At 37.9% G+C, this 6,900-nt stretch overlaps 1 long non-coding RNA gene across 1 annotated transcript in view; it reads left to right on the forward strand.

The window, feature by feature from the left end:
• Nucleotides 1–6,176, forward strand: part of LOC144338565 (uncharacterized) — a 371,807-nt gene extending 365,631 nt beyond the window's left edge. Inside the window, exon 4 of the long non-coding RNA XR_013412759.1 lies at nucleotides 5,004–6,176. This is a non-coding gene — a long non-coding RNA (uncharacterized LOC144338565). The remainder of the gene's footprint in view (nucleotides 1–5,003) is intronic.
• Nucleotides 6,177–6,900: the final 724 nt, after the last annotated feature.

Consider the following 6,900-nt stretch of genomic DNA (forward strand, 5'->3'; position numbering starts at 1 on the left):
TCTTTTTTTGTTTGTTTGTTTTCTGTTTCATTCTTGTTCTAGTCTTTATTATTTCCTTCCTGTTGCTGGCTTTTGGTTTAGCTTGCTTTTATTTTTCTAGTTTATTGAAGTAGAAGGTTAAATTATTTATTTGAAAGCTTTCTTCTGTTCTAACATAGGTGTTTACAGCTATAAATTTCTGTCTAAGCACTGCTTTGGCTGCATCCTCTAAATTTTGATATAGTGTGATGTTTTTGTTTTCATTTTGCTAAGAATATTTTCGAATTCCCCATATGATTTCCTCTTGGACCTATGCATTATATGGATGTGTGTTGTTTAATTTCCAAATATTTGTGGATTTCCCAAATTTCCCTTTGTCATTAATTTAGAATTTGACCTCATTTTGGTTGTAGTTCTACATAAATTTCTGGCTGGATGTCATTCTGTTGCTTTTCCCAACCAGTACTGTGACCTCAGGCTAACTGCGATGTTGTTCTTTCCTGATTATTTGCCACTGAGCTTGGTATTGTTTTTGACAGTTATCCAGGCATGGAATTTTCCAAGTTCTGCTCCAAATAAAGCCACCACTTTCTTGCAGGGCTGCGGAGCTGCCATTTTTCACAGTCTGTCCCACCTGGGTAGAATTGTGAAGCTAAGGTAAAGGAATTAGAGAAGTCCCAGAGCCTGTTTTTACAGATATTCACTAAAATTTCATGAATAAACACTCTTCAACTTGTTGTATGCGTTTAGTCAATTTTGTCTTTAAGCGGTTGTTTTGCTTTTGTTTTTGTTTTTGTTTTTGAGACAGAGTCTCCCTCTGCGGCCCAGGCTGGAGTACTGTGGCGCGATCTCGGCTCACTGCAACCTCCGCCTCCCGGGTTCAAGCAATTCTCTGCCTCAGCCTCCCGAGTAGCTGGAATTACAAGCATGCGCCACCATGTCCAGCTAATTTTTGTATTTTTAGTAGAGGCGGGGTTTCACCATCTTGGCCAGGCTGGTCTTGAACTCCTGACCTCATGATCCACCCGCCTCAGCCTCCCAAAATGCTGGGATTACAGGCATGAGCCACCACGCCCGGCCATTAAGTGGTTGTTTTTGATAACTTTGTCCGGTTTTATTGTTGCCATTTAGAGAAAGGATTTTCTGAGCCTCTTACCCCTTCTAGAAGCCCTGCTAAATTTCAGCTTTTTAAATCAATAAGATAGTCTAAAAACCATAGAGCTTTGGGACATTTTGTTGTTTTGGTGCAGTTGATATTTAAATATTACTAAATTCTTTAGGATTTCTTTTTAAGGCTGGGTAAATTGGCCATAGAATTCTTTTTAGAATTCATTTAAGTAATAATAATAACTGTTATTGCCACATCATCAGGGTTTACTATGTGCCCGACATGTAGCATACCTTATCCCATTCAATAATTAAAACCTTTCTGTAATGTATTATTATTTCATTTTGTAGATGAAGAAACTGAGACTCTGCCTAAGAGCTCATGATTAATAATCCTGGAAGTGGGATTTGAACCCAGAAATATCAGACTCCAACGCCTTTCCTTTCCATACACTGTAGGATAGAACTGAGCATTACCAGACATGTTTCTTCCCAAGACATAGCTGCAGGTTTCTAGATAAACCTTGGACAAGAAACAGCTTTAGATCACTAATCGGATTGGCATTTATCTACTTGGTGTGACATTAGAGGATTAAAAAAAAAAATGCCATGTAACCTAAAATAACTTAATTTCTAGTGCCTGGAATTTCTTCTATTTATTTGTCAGTTTGTTTATGAATGATTTATGTCCTGCCTAATTCGGAAGACTTGAAGTGACTTAGAAAAGTCATGAAATCCAATGATTTTAAATATTTGGGAGTTCATACATATTTGAAGATCAGATAAATTCTTTCCCAGAAAAATGAAAAACACATACACACAATTTTGGATAACATTTTTAGGAGTTCTTGGGCTCCAAAAGTTATTACCCCCAGATTGGGAACTCCAGATTTAATAATGGAGATGAAGCCTAGAACAACTGCTTGTTCGTAAAACACCTCTGTCAAAATTAGAAGAAGGTAGCTAACTCAGTCAAATACCCTTGTTCAGTCAAGAACCTGCACAGCTGTACATGGTGGCCCTGACAAAGATGGTGAACTTGCTAATGAAGATGTTATGCTTCCTTCCTTTTGTGTCCCTAGATCTCAGCACAATACCTGGTACACAATAGGTGTCCAATTACGTTTGATTCATGAATAAGTGGTTGCTAAAACATTTAATTTCAAAATAAGCTATGACTTAAAATGCAAATGACCTGAGAAAGGTAATAGTAAGGGCTAAAACTTCTCTTGAGTAAGGGTTAAATCCCTTATGTCAGTTCCTTTGATCGACTGTGGGAAGTTCACAATGTGGAATTTGGGGATTTCAAAACTAAATATTTTACCAAGTCCTGAGCCAGGCAGAACTTCAGTCTTCCAGTACCTTTCTGAAGAAACTGGTTAATGAAAGTGAAAAAATAACACACTTGTGGATTGCCAAATGATAAGTAGGCCTCCACAACTAAAAGCAACACACCCTCGGCAGTGCTAGAACACCTTAGTATTTTCCATATCTCCGCAAGTTCATTTTGCTTCCATGGAAACTACTGATTTACATTGACTCATAAAGAGTTTCTACAGGCAAATACTTGGAGAAAGTCAAACGCAGGCAGATGAGTTCCATGTATTCTGAGGTCTCAAATCTTTCTGTCCATGGAAAGCTGTCAGGAGCAGCCAGCGCACCTTCTGGGCCTCAGTTTATTCAATAGTCTTATGGGCATTGCTGAAAATATCATGTTGAACCCCCAAACTTCTGATTCCTACAATTCAATTCAACAAACATTTATTTATTGAGGGGCTACTATGTGCCAGGCATGGTCCTAGGCAGTCAATGCAGTATTGACCCCAGGGAAATCAATATTTGTCTGCTATGAAATTTTTTATTACACTAGGAGACCGGACTCTCTTATTCACTACTTTATTCCTGACATCTAGTATGCGGCCTGTTACAGAGTAGATACCTGACAAATGCTTGTTGAATAAAATAATAATTAAAGCAAGTTAAATAAGTTTAAATTGTTTCTGATGGCAAGATAATTTTCTAAGGATAAAGAACCACCACTCTGTAGAAAAGGCTGTATGATAGGAGGTAGGGGTTAAGGCAGAACCGCCTCCCTCTAAGGTAGGGGAATTAAGGCAATTAGACCATAAGACTTCCTTCCCCAAAACATATCTTAGTGCTGTGTCTCTGACATGTTCGTTTTCTATTCAATCAGCTGTTTTCTGCTGATAGGACTTACTAGGCTTAAGAAGAAAAAACAAATATATACACATTATATATATTATATAGACACATATATATTATACATATATGTGTATGCACACACATATTTTTATATTTTATATAGATACATACATATCTATTATATTATACTTATATGTATATTATATATACACACATATATATTTTTATATATTATACACACTCTATATATATTATACATATATAATATATATTTAAAAGAAGTCTACACTTTTTTCCCCTCTAGGAAAGGAAAGAATGGTGGACAGACTCTAAAATGGCCCTCAATGATCCCAATACCCCCTGGTATTTACGCCCTTGCATAATCCTCTGCCCTTCACTATAGGTGGAACCTACTTCTAACAAATAGAATATAGTAAAGGTAATAGGATATCACTTCTGTGGTTACTTTACAGAAGATTGTAACTTCTGTATTGCTAACTGGCTCTCTGCTTTGCTTGCTTTGATAAAATAACTGCCATGCTATAATATTCCCAATGAAGAGGACCAGGTGGCAAAGAACTAAAGATGGCCTTCCACAAACAGCCAGCAAAAAAACTGAGGAATTTTGTCCGTCATCCCTTGAGGAAATGAATCCTGCCAACAACCACATGGGCTTGGAAGTAGGTCCTTCTCCATTCAAGCCTCCAGATGAGGCCCCAACCCTGGCTGACACCATGATAGCAGCTGCATGAGAGAATGAAGTGGACAACCCAACTAAGTCATGCTCAGATTCCTGACACACAGAAACTAAAAGGAAATAAATGTGCATTGTTTTAAGCTGATAAGTTTGTGGAAATTGTAATGCAGCAACAGATAATTAATACAAATGGAGAGCTCATTCTATTGCATTTTTCTTTTGTCAAATAACCTTTGCAGCTTTATATTCCATCTGTCATTTTAGTTCTGGATTTAATAGCAAGAGAACACCAGCCAAAGTGGTGGGTAAATTTCTTTTTTTAAATTTTTTTTTACTATTATACTTTAAATTCTAGGGTACATGTGCACAACGTGCAGGTTTGTTACATATATATACATGTGCCATGTTGGTGTGCTGCACCCATTAACTCGTCATTTACATTAGGTATATCTCCTAATGCTATCTCCCCGCCCTCCCTCCTCCCTACAATAGGACCTGGTGTGTGATGTTCCCCTTCCTGTGTCCAAGTGATCTCATTGTTCAGTTCCCACCTATGAGTGAGAACGTGTGGTGTTTGGTTTTCTGTTCTTGCGATAGTTTGCTGAGAATGATTGTTTCCAGCTGCATCCATGTCCCTACAAAGGAAACAAACTCATCCTTTTTTATGGCTGCATAGTATTCCATGGTGTATATGTGCCACATTTTCTTAATCCAGTCTGTCACTGGTGGACATTTGGGTTGATTCCAAGTCTCTGCTATTGTGAACAGTGCTGCAATAAACATACGTGTGCATGTGTCTTTATAGCAGCATGATTTATAATCCTTTGGGTGTATACCCAGTAATGGGATGGCTGGGTCAAATGGTATTTCTAGTTCTAGATCCTTGAGGAATCACCACACTGTTTTCCACAATGGTTGAACTAGTCTACAGTGTGGCGGGTAAATTTCAAGGCTAATAATAGACGTTGCCAGAGCTTCTAGAACCTCGGTAAAGGAATGGAAACGTGTAGTCACTACAGAAAACAGAAAGGATGAATAACAAAATTTTTCTTTATAGGTCATGAAAGTAATCCTGTGAAGATTCCATTTCTGGCCAACATGGAGTAATGCAGCGTGGATTTAACCTGCATGCTGAAACAACTAAAACACAGACAAGTTACATGAAATAGCAGTTTGCAAGACACACTACATCAGAAGATGAAGGACAGTGATCCATTAGAGACAGACAGAAAACAAAGGAGATGAGCTCTATAATTTATCCATCTTACAGCCTTGAGAGATTTTCCAGGCCACGCTTCAGGAAGGGTAAATGCAGACAGAACCCAGTGATTTTCTGATTCGAAGAGACAAATCTGAGAGTTTGGGAAGACCAAGTCAGCAAGAGTTCTCATAAAAGGGTACCAGAGAGGAGAGAGCTGCATATGAAGAGAATTTCAGGGGTCTGCAGAGGGTCCTCCTGCATATTCAAATGTGTAATGATCAGTGCCTCTGTGTGAGGAAACTACCTGAGGCCAGAGGAAGAGCCACCCAACAGGATTACAGACGATAGTGCCTGCCGCTCACATAGGGTAATAAACAGTGCCTGATCCCACCATCCAGAATGAAAAGCCTCAAAATTAACAGGACATTGGCTTAAGTACTCAGAAGGGTCTTGCATCAGTAGTGGTGAATGACTAGCCCTAGAATAAACACTTCTTTGGATCCAACTATCAAATCTTAATAGCAAGACTCAAAATATCACACAGTTTCCGAGTAACTTAACTGTAAATGTGAAAAAAATGTCCAGAATAATTTTAGGCTACAAAAGTATCGGGCACTCAAAGAGGTATAATTCACAATATCTGGGATCAAATATAAAATTTCCAGGAATAACCAGGAAAATATAACCCAAAATGAGCGGAAAAATTGCTCTATGAAAACTGACACAGAACAGATATAGTGGTTAGAATAGTAAAATATTAGAAAAAAATTTAAAACTGTATTTCATACATTAAAAAAGAAAAGTAGATACATAAAAGATATTTACAGGGCCCCAAATAAAATTTTTAGAGATACGAATGAAAATGAATGAGATAAAAAAAAAAAAAAAACGCACCAATAGGATTAATGTCAGATTAGGCATTGCAGAAGAAAAAAACTAGCAAACTTGAAAACTTGTATAAAAATTATACAAATTGCAACACAGAAAGAAAAACTGAAAATAAAAAAAGAACTAAAGGGAAAAAAAAAACAGAGCATCATTTAGCTCTGCCTACAAGCAACCTAATGGATGTGCAATTAGAGGTTCTGAAATGGGAATAGGGAGAGTGGGGAGGCAGAGAAACACATTTGAAGAAATGATGGCCAAAATTTTTCCAAATTTCAAGATCTAAGAAACTTTATAAACCCAATCACAAGAAATAGGAATAAAACTGTACCTGGCCAGGCATGGTGGCTCACACCTGTAATCCCAGTACTTTGGGAGGCCAAGGCAGGCAGATCACTTGAGGTCAGGAGTTCGAGACTAGCCTGGCCAACGTGGTGAAACCCCATCTCTACTAAAAATACAAAAATTAGCCGGGCATGTTGGCAAATGCCTGTAATCCCAGCTACTCGGGAGGCTGAACCATGAGAATCACTTGAACCCCGGAGGCAGAGGGTGCAGTGAGCTGAGATCATGCCACTGCACTCCAGCCTGGGCGACAGAGTGAGATTCTGTCTCAGAAAACATAAAACAAAACAAACAAAGCTACACCAAGGCACATCATAAACAAAGTGATGTAAAACAGTGATAAAGATAAAAATCACAAAAGCAGCAAGAGAAAAAAGACATCATGTATACAGAGGAACAATAAGAATGATAGCAGATTCTCCACAAAAACAATGCAAGTCAGAAAACAGTGAAGCAATATTTTTAAAGTACTAAAAAAAAACTGTGAACTTAGAAATCTATACCCAGAGAAAATGTCTTTCAA

Source organism: Macaca mulatta, chromosome X (assembly GCF_049350105.2).
Source record: "Macaca mulatta isolate MMU2019108-1 chromosome X, T2T-MMU8v2.0, whole genome shotgun sequence".
In the NCBI taxonomy this organism is placed as follows: Eukaryota; Metazoa; Chordata; class Mammalia; order Primates; family Cercopithecidae; genus Macaca; species Macaca mulatta.